Source organism: Dasypus novemcinctus, chromosome 5, assembly GCF_030445035.2.
Source record: "Dasypus novemcinctus isolate mDasNov1 chromosome 5, mDasNov1.1.hap2, whole genome shotgun sequence".
Lineage (NCBI taxonomy): Eukaryota > Metazoa > Chordata > Mammalia > Cingulata > Dasypodidae > Dasypus > Dasypus novemcinctus.
The window spans coordinates 143604500-143614708 of NC_080677.1; the positions used below are offsets into that span (position 1 = coordinate 143604500).

A 10209-nucleotide genomic window follows, 5' to 3' on the forward strand; every position below is an offset into this window, starting at 1 on the left:
CGAGCAACAGGATCCAAACTTCCTGGTTCTAAAAGAATCCGATGCCCTAATGACCCCATCCTCCTCCCTCAGGAGGTGCCATCAGCTGAACGACCGAGCCAGCTGTCCGAAACGCAAAAGGGCACGGAAAATCATTATACTGAACTGTGTAAGTTCACTTAGTCTAGGGAAGGCAGAAATGAAGACGGGGGCGGGAGAAGGCAGTACATAACTTTGGTTTTTTGAAGGAAGGGGCGGGAGAGAACCTGGGCGGGGGGAGAGGGGGCGAGGCCGCCAGCCGCCGCAGTGCAGGTCCGGGAGAAGCTGACACAGCGTGGAGTCCAGCTGCCGCCGCCCCCTCCAAACCTAGGTTTAGAAAAAGGGGTAGGAACCCAGAAAAGACCCAGATTCTCGCCCCTGTTATCCAGCGTAAGCCCGAACTCTTCGGGAACCCCCAGGGGCACCACACCATTCTACCAGGGAAGCTCGAAAAGGGCCTGGGCAGTAGGAGGGGAACACGCACAGACCAAACAGATGCGCCCCTTGGTGGGCGCCAATTCCCACCTCTGCCCTCTTGGGGATACAGAAAGATTTGGAGACTTAATTGAGCAAGAAAGGGCCGGGGCCTGAGAAACCCCTGCATTAAGCTGCACTCTACCGCCCTGCGCCTCCACCTCCGAGACTCAGGGCGGAGAGGGGCTGGTAACCAAGGGAAATCAGCGGTTCAGCCAGGGAGCCGACCCAGCCAGGGCCAGGAGAGTTGCCTCCAGCGGGAAGATGGCGGCCCCGGTGACAGGCGAGAGACGGGCGGCGGGTCCGAGCCGGGCGGGGGGGGAGGGGAAAGGAAGAAGTCCCCGCCCAACTCTCGGTTTCTCCCCTCCCCCACTCGAGCACGGCTCAAGGGGCGGCGGAGGGAGGGGCTCAGAGAAGTGCGAGGTAGGAGGAATAAGTGTGTATGGAAGAGTTGCCCCTGCCCTTCCCTCCGCGGACGCTCCCGCCGCGGCCTCCGCACTCACCTGTCAGCGCCGTCCCAGCCACAGCCACAGCCGCCGCCGCCGCCACTGCCTGACCCCAGCCACGGGCTCCTCCGCCGCAGCCCTGGCTGCCCCCAGCGACCGCGCCACACGCGGGGACTGGGGCGAGAGGAAAGGGAGGGGAAGGGAAAGGGAAGGAAGAGGCGGAGCGGGCGGGCGCCGGGAAGGAGGGGGAGGGCAGGGTGGGGAGCGGCGCGGGCTGGCGGCGGCGGCGACAGCGGATTCTTCCCCTTTCGGGCCCGAAAATGTCTCAACCTCGAGACTCCAAATCCCCAACGCTCCTTCCCGTTCGCATGAGAACACACAGCCTCCCACTTCCGGGACTCTAGCGGAAATCCCGCCTTCCTTTCCCTTCCACCCTGTCCCCTCTCTCACTCACCCACCGAGGCCTGAAGACTGGCAGTCTCGGAGGACGAGAGAATCTTACGTCATTCCGACGCGGCGCCCCAATTGGGCGAGCCTTCCGCCCGCCCCGGCCCGCCCCTTTCCCCACCCCACCCCCTGGCTTCTCCGCGACGCGCGTAAGGTCCCAGCGGGCTCTCCCGATTGGCGCGGATCAGCGCGCCGCCGCCGGCACCTCTGAGCCGCGACAGTGAGGCTAGCGCAGGCAACCGAGGCGACGGCCGACCTACCTGGCCAAGAGGCGTCTCCACGGTCTCTACTCGCAGCCCCAGGAACGGTTTCTCTCCTCTCCCGTTCTTGGCGGCACCGAGGGGAGCGCATGTGCCGGGGTGGAGGGGATTCCCTCCAGGGTCTGCTGATAGGCTACCGGGGGAGGAGCGGCGTCCGGAGCCCGGAGACTCCTCCTGTAACTGCTGGGCGGACCCCAGGGAGCCCGGGCTTCCCGGTAGATCCCAGCTCGGGCGGCTCCGAGGCGTCAATGGGCGATGCCAGGTATTATGAAAGAACGCATCCTGCGTTATGATCTCTGCAGTGGCCTCTAACCTCCGGGTCTCGGACCACCCTCCCCCCAGGCTCGCCCCACCGTGGGGTCCCGGGCAGCCGCCCCCACCAGCACCGGAGCTTCGCGGAGCCAGTGCCTTTCCCCGAGCCAGCGACTGAGCGAAGTGAGATGCACCCGTTGTTCAGCAAACTGGAGATTCCCAGAACTGTATCCGAGCTATCAAAGAAGGGGGCGTTATGTTTATAGTGCGAGATTCAAATGTTTTGTTTGCGTTCGTACCTAATTTCTCTCAAACCGTCCTCATCTTGTCAACCCTCAGAATTTTATCCCTTTTTCTGAGTAGTTGCTTTTCACTGAAGTGATTAAATTGCCTAATAGTTATCTGTAAGTCCTGACTTTTCTCCTCACCCCCATATATGAATTGCGCTACATACAATCTGAGCCTTGATGCCGTTTCTTTTTTCTTTTTTCTGAAGGAGGTAGGGAGTATTGAACTCGGGGCCTCCTACATGGGAAGCAGGCACTCAACCACTGAACTGCACCCGTTCCCCACCTGATGCCTTTTGGTATTAGAAATATAGCCCTCAAAGGCAATTAGGTCCTCAATGAGATCATGAAATCCTGCATAATAGTAGATGCTCAGTAAACGTTAGCCGCCATCTTCCTGAGTCTTTTTTCAACAGACTAAGTCTGTGCAAGCACTACCTTAGTCTCCCAGTACAGTTAGTCCCGGTGCTTGAAGGTGCCCCACATGCCATCCGTCCATGTTTTCTTCACTGGCAGCAACTGGGTACAGAATATTGATGACTGTTGATGAATATTAAGGACCTACAAAATTATTATTTCTCCAGTTATTAATGCTTTAGCCACCCTCCAGTTTCTTGGTCCTATAATAAAAGGAATGATATTTTCAATATCATTTAGAGGAATCGGTTGCATTTTCTGCAGTGTAAGTGAGAATGTTAAAGACTGGGCTAGAGTGTACAAGTATCTTCATCACATACAAAAATATTTTAACCAATCCCTTAATCAGTTTTATGGGGAAAAAGCAAAGATAAACCAAAGGTAAAGTATTTTACATTTCCTTTAATCTTGCTGCCTAATTTCCTGTATACCTTCTCTGATTCATATACACAACACTAATTCAAATATGTGAATTATTGAAAATTTTAGGATTTTTTTCCTTCTAAAAGACTTCTGGAAAGACAGGTGGTTACTGAATCTAGGTTGAAAAGTTATGTAAAACCTTTTTAGTTTTGGAAAAGAGACTTAAAATTCCATTTATTGGGTAGATTGTGTATTCTCTTCGGTGTTGGGTGCCTTTTGCTTTGTAATTTGTCATGTCCTAACTTTAAGAAAAATAGGAAGTTAATTATCTTTGTAGCATTGTTCTTAAAGATAATAAACATGGAAGACTAAGATTTCCTCTAATATTGAAAGCATACACATATTTCAGAGAAAAATAGCATAGAAAGCTGGTTTTCCAAGAGAACCCACTCAATATGTTGTAGTTCCCTTCCTTAGCTACCTTATTTGTGTTTACCTCCACATGTAACCTTTCAGATTGTCCATGAAATCCTTCATAGGCCCAGTGATATGGTATAACTTTGAAAGATTAGGAATTCTGCTCCAAAGTTGGTAAGATAGACTTTAATCTTTTTTCTTTCTGTCTGCATTCTGGCATACGTTTTGATATACAGATTAGTGCCTAAATTACAAAAGAAACTAATAATCTAAATAATTTGAGAACACTTTATAATGAAATATTGAAATGATACTTTTTTTACTTTCTGTTCATATTGTGTAGTCCTTCCTGAACAATCATAGTTCCACTTTTTGCCCTATGATATGTATATTTGGCTTGTTTCAAAAGAAACATCCATTTTTTTCATTGGGATGTTTATAATGTAAAAAAACATGTTTTATGGCATTTCTACTTAGATTTAAGATCAATTTAAAGTTTACTATAAATTTCTCAAACTAAGGTTACCCACAACTCTTTACTCCTTCACTTCCCACATCAAACTCTAAGAAATCCTACCAATTGTATATAAAAGCTCTTCCTTTCTCAGCTGCCTCCTCTCCCTAGTAGAATAGTTTAGCCACCTCTTATTTCTTAAGTTTTAATAGCATTATGCCTGTCTTTCTGCAGTGTCTTCTTACACTTTATAGTGCCAACTGACATTTTCCTTAAAAAGCTTCATCATGATACACCTTTGATTAAAGGTCTTCACTACTTCCCAGTTGTTTGCCTAGAGGATAAAGGCCAAATTGTATCTCACAAACTAGTGTTAGTCTGTCTTTAGCCATGCCCCTAACATTTTACCCTAACCTTCCAAACACATTCATTTAACAATCTTTTTTTTTTTAATAATATTGTAGTTGCTGAGTCTAGAGTTGAATAAAACAAGGCTTTATACTCTCAGAATATACAGTTTACTTAAAGGAAAATAAACCAATAATTACCAAACTGTGTGATAAGTCCTATTAAAAAATAAAACAGGGAGGAGCAGTGGCTTCCCAGTTTTGTTGCTTGAGAAGTTAAGCATGGAACTTCTTCTCATTCCTTTTTTTTTTTTTAAGATTTATTTTATTTATTTCTCCCCTTCCCCCGTTGTCTGCTCTCTGTGTCCATTTGCTGTGTGTTCTTCTGTGTCCGCCAGCATTCTTGTCATGCGCCACCAGGAAACTGTCACCTTTTTTTGTTGCATCTTCTTGCTGCATCAGCTCTCCATGTGTGCAGTGCGACTCCTGGGTGGGCTGTGCTTTTTTCGCGTGGGGTGGCTCTCCTTGTGGGGCGAACTCCTTGCGTGTGGGGCACCCCTACGCAGGGGACACCTCTGTGTGGCACAGCACTCTGTGTGCACATCAGCACTGCACAGGGGCTGGCTTACCACACGGGTCAGGAGGCCCTGGGTATTGAACCTTGGAACCTCCATATGGTAGGTGGATGCTCTATTAATTGAGCCACAACCACTTCCCTTCTCATTCCTTTTCATTTCATTCCTGAACACTTTACTCCTTTATGGCTCTTTCACATATGCTATTGTTTTTGTCCTCCCTCTTCTACTTCTGGTAAAATCTTGCTTATTTTTCAAGTTATAAATCAAGTGTCACCCATGCAAATCTTTTCCTTTTAGACAGTTGGATTTCCTTCTTGGTTTTCTTAGCACTCTGTTCATAGCTCTGTGAAATCATTCATCATTGTATTATAATTTTCTATTTGAATGACCGTTAACCAAATGGTCAGAGATGATCTCAGTGATCTCTTTAACACAGGGGTTCTTAACCTTTTTTATTCCATGGACCCTTTTACCAGTCAGGTGAAAACTAAGTCCACACTATCCTGTGTATTATTTAATAAATATAGGGAAACGGACTTGGCCCAGTGGTTAGGGTGTCCGTCTACCACATGGGAGGTACGCGGTTCAAACCCTGGGCCTCCTTGACCTGTGTGGAGCTGGCCCATGCGCAGTGCTGATGCGCGCAAGGAGTGCCATGCCATGCAGGGGTGTCCCCCGTGTAGGGGAGCCCCATGCGCAAGGAGTGCACCCCGTAAGGAGAGCCGCCCAGCGTGAAAGAAAGTGCAGCCTGCCCAGGAATGGTGCTGCCCACACTTCTCGTGCCGCTGACGACAACAGAAGCGGACAAAGAAACAAGACGCAGCAAAATAGACACAGAGAACAGACAACCGGGGGAGGGGGGGTAATTAAATAAATACATAAATCTTTAAAAATATATATATATATATCTTACCTGCACCATCATGTCTCCACAAGAATAATGATTTTTTAAAAAATTTCCCTTCAACTCACAAACCTCTTGTTAACCCTTTCTAATACTTTGTGTGGGCTCATGTTGTCTGTTGTATAAAGAAATGAAGAAAGCAAGACATTCTGTTAGGAAAGGCCTGAATTTCAGCTAATATTCTGAGAAAATTATTTTATTCTTCCAGCATTTTTTTGTGAGAAACACTTTCCCCCCCTCATCTCTATTGTATATATTATTGAAAATCACTTTATCTGTGTGTTATAATAGTAAGCTCATATGGTTGAACCACACTGCTCAAAAATTCATTTCTAAAGACAGAACTATTCATTTACCCATTCATTACTAAATCTTATGGACTGTGCTAAGTACTGTGCAGACAACAAAAATCGAAATACATTTTCTGCCCTCAAGCAACTTACAGTCTAGTGAGAAAGCCAGACAAGATACAGGTAAACAGGCAGAAAAGAATAAAGAATTGTAAGTGTTACCTGTGCACCAGTAGCAAGCACAAGGGGGGTGCCTTCAATCTAGCTGGGCAAGGAATCATAGGAAATAACTAAACAAGGCTAAAGAAACAAAAGAGTAGAGGGGCTCCCCACAAACCTTTTGGGAAGAAGTTACACCAGATGAGAAGGCTAGTGGGAGGTCAGGCCTATTCAGAGAACAGGAAGTGAAGTTGGTAAGTGAGACAGGGTGGAGAGCACAAGGGAGGTAAGGCAAGAACTTGAAGGGGTCTTGTAAGGCATTTAAGATGTTTGGATTTGATTGTGAGTCAATATATTATGAGGCAAAAGGGATCTCATAAAAGGTTTTAAGCTGTGGAGTAACTCCAGTTCCCAAAAGCCACAATAATAGAAATACAATAAGGAACAGACTTGGTCAAACGTAAAACATTTAGTTAAAAAATTTCTACGTATAGTTTATATAGATACTTAAAAATGGAAATACATGATGGTAAAAAAATAAAGATGAGAAAGGAAAAGGGAAAGCTCTTTATAGTAGAATGTCAACTAATAAATAGGAAAGAAATTCTCGTAAAAGTCATCCTGGGGAAGCGGATTTGGCTCAGCAGATAGAACATCTGCCTACCACATGGGAGGTCCAGGGTTCAAACCCAGGGCTCCTGACCTGTGTGGTGACTGGCCCATGTGCAGTGCTGATGCATGCAAGGAGTGCGGTGCCACACAGGGGTGTCCTCCACATAAGGGAGTCCCACATACAAGGAGTGTGCCCTGTAAGAAGAGCCGCCCTGTGTGAAAGAAAGTGCAGCCTGCCCAGGAGTGGCACCGCACACATGGAGAGCTGACGCAACAAGATGATGCAACAAAAAAGAGACACAGGTTCCTGGTGCCACTGACAAGAATAAAAGTGGACACAGAAGAACACACAACAGATGGACACAGAGAGCAGATGACTGGGGTGTGGGAGCGGGGGAAGGGTAGAGAAATAAATAAAAATAAATCTTTTTAAAAAACCATCATGATGTAACTATCTACAGATAATTCTGTCAAGATTCATCCATAAGTAATAAAATTACTGGGTGAAAGTTTGTCAAGGAACAGGCTATGTACACAATTTCAAAATTTATCAATTGCTTGCTGCTTATAATTTCAAAAGGAATTTTTACAGTGGCACAAAATGAGGGACCCCATTTTAAGTGATCTTCAATTATGGGACAAAGTTAACATCATCAATAATGGGACAAATTGACTTCTTGTGCCTCCAGATAGAACAAACTAAGAACATAGACTCAGTTATGTGGTATTTCTGCCAAAAAAATGTATTACCTAAATCTAACCATTAGGAACAATCAAACTCTAGTTGAGGGACTTTTATAGAAAAATTGGCCCTTACTCTTTAAAAATATTAAGGTCATAAAAGACAACGAAATGTTTCCAAATTAAAGGAGACATGACAACTAAATGCAATGTGTAATCCTGGATTAGGTCCTAAATCCAGGGTAAAAATTTGTTATAAAGGACTGTATTAGTCAGCCAAAGGGATGATGATGCAAAGTACCAGAAATCTGTTGGCTTTTATAAAGTGTATTTATTTGGGGTAAAAGCTTACAGTCCCAAGGCCATGGAAAGTTCAACTCGAGGTACCATAAAAGGTACTTTCTCACCAGTCAGCTGCCACGTGTTGAAACAAGATGGTAGACGATCTCCGCCTGGTCTCTCAGGGCTTCTGTATCAGTCTCTGGCATAGGGTTCTTTTCTTTCTGGGCCTTCTCAGCTGCTCAGCTGCTCAGCTGCTCTGTTCTCTTCCACTGCAAACGATCAGGTGAATGGCTTAGCTCTCCCAGGGGACACAGGGTCAAACATGAAAGAGCTCTCTCTCTGTCTTCTTGTGTCTTCTTTAGTGAGTGTCCATTTATATCAGACCACCAAGGGGGTGGAGACTTAATTTGAGTCACACCCTACTGAGCTCTCCTCTGGCATCTATGGAGCTCTCTCTCTTCCCATTTGTCTTCTTTAGTGAATGTCCAGTTATATCAGCACACCCAGGAGGCAGGGGTTCAATCTAAGTCATGCCCCAGTGAAGTGGTCAAATCAAAGCCCTAATCGTAGCAGGTAATTTAATCATGTCAGTTGAATCTAATGCATTCAAAGGCTATCACATCCAGAGGAATAGAATAGTTTACAAACATAATCTCCTTTTTTGTGATTCATAAATAATCTCACAGTGCCACAAGGACATCACTGGAATTTGAATATGATTGCATATCATATCTGTCATAATCAAGGTTAAATTTCCTGCACTGGGTAATTGTTTTATGTAAGAGAATGTCTTTGATCTTAGGAGATACAAACTGAGGTATTTAGGAACGAGGAGTTAAGAAATGCAGCTTTCTCTCAAATAATTCAGTGAAATATACACACACTTAGTCATACACAGAGAATGACAGCATCCTTATTGATAAATCTAGGTGAAGGATATATAAGTGGTTGTAACTTGTCTTTATATCTATAATATATCTATATATATACAAACAAACTGATACCTTTGTGAATGACATATGCTTAGGATTTGCTTAAAAACTAAAGGGGAAGAGTTTGGTAGGGATATAGAAGAAATATTGGGGCAAGCTGAAGTGTTGAAAATTGATAATGTTGGTTGATGGATACATGGGGATATAAGACTTGCTTTTATATATTTTGAATTCTCCATAATAAAATATTGTAATGGGATGGGGATTTTAATTTGTCATAGGTATTCCATGAAAATGTATTGCTCAAAAGTAGTTAAAGATTGGAGTGGGTATAGCTCAGTGGTTGAGTGCTTGCCTCACATGTATGAAGTCCATGGTTCAGTCCCTGGGACCTCATTTAAGAAAAAAAAAGCAGTCAAAGAGAAGGACTACATTTCCCAGTATATTCCACATGCTCCCAGAGAAAGCTGGGAGACTGGGAAAGGTAGAATAGAGTTGTGCTGGCAGTACCAGCCAGGGAGAGGAGGAATGTAGGGCAGAGAAAGGAGGATAAAATTGGGTGTAAGCAGAGTGATAATGAAAGAACTGCAGGGATGAGAGGCATGCAGGAGAGATTTTAGGATTTGCATGAATACGGAATCTTGGCAAGAACATACTATACCTAGAGAGGGTTTTCGAGAAACTCATACATGTATTATGTTTGTAAAATCTTGGGCTTGCCCCTTCATGAAAGCTCACAGTAAAGGCTGTTTTTTCAAGGCTTCTTGTAGTTGGATTTACATTTCCTTTGAAAGTAGCTCCGTTCTGGACCTAGGTGCCTGGGGCTGCAGGTAACATTCATATTATTTCTTGAGGAATATCTTGTGGGATATTTGACCTACTTGATATCTATCTGCATTGGGGGGGAAATTATCACTTTAGGTCTGAGGAAAGAGTGCATTTTCTCCATGATTGCCTGCATGATGATAGCTCTGATAAGAAGTTGAGATAAGATGACATTTTGGAGAGGCTACCCCATTTGGGATTGGATGCTTTAGGCAGAGAAGAAGACTTAAGAAGAATTTTGTGAATTTATTATATTGAGAAAGTTTTAATCTCCTTGAGAACTGGCAGCATGGGCATGATTTTTAAGCCAACATTCATGGGCATTCAACTTCTTAAGAAATGAGAGGCATGCACTAATGGAAAAGAAAGTTTTTATATTTAGGTGTCGTTCTCTGTTGTCAAAGTTCTAGACTATGCATGTAAAATGCTAAATATATCCTTCCTATTTTCATTCATGTAGTTCCCCCTGCTTTCCCCAGCATTTCTCCCCCTCCCCACTTGCTGGAACTTGACTCCAGGGCCCCTTTTGGGCCACCAGCTCATCAGGGCACTCTAGAATAACTGGAGGAAAAATGAGGGTAGGTGGGATGTGGGGTATATGAGAACCTCTTATATTTTTTAATGTAACATTTATTGTGATCTATGTATCTTTAAAAAATGAAAGACAATTAAAAAAAATAAAGAATATTATAAAGCCAAAAAAAAAGAAGTGCCAAGTTTGGCAGATCCTAAAGAAGTTGAATATAGATTTGCCATGTGACTCT

At 44.4% G+C, this 10209-nt stretch overlaps 1 protein-coding gene across 4 annotated transcripts in view; it reads right to left on the minus strand.

Annotated features, from left to right (window-relative positions):
• The window catches only part of LARP4B (La ribonucleoprotein 4B), an 89954-nt gene extending 88557 nt beyond the window's left edge, over positions 1 to 1397 (minus strand). The window contains exon 1 of one of the 4 annotated variants that reach the window (XM_071215421.1): positions 996 to 1397. The gene's annotated coding sequence lies outside the window, so the exon portion shown is untranslated. The remainder of the gene's footprint in view (positions 1 to 995) is intronic. The other 3 variants (XM_071215422.1, XM_071215423.1, XM_058297648.2) reach the window with 3 other exon arrangements.
• Positions 1398 to 10209: the final 8812 nt, after the last annotated feature.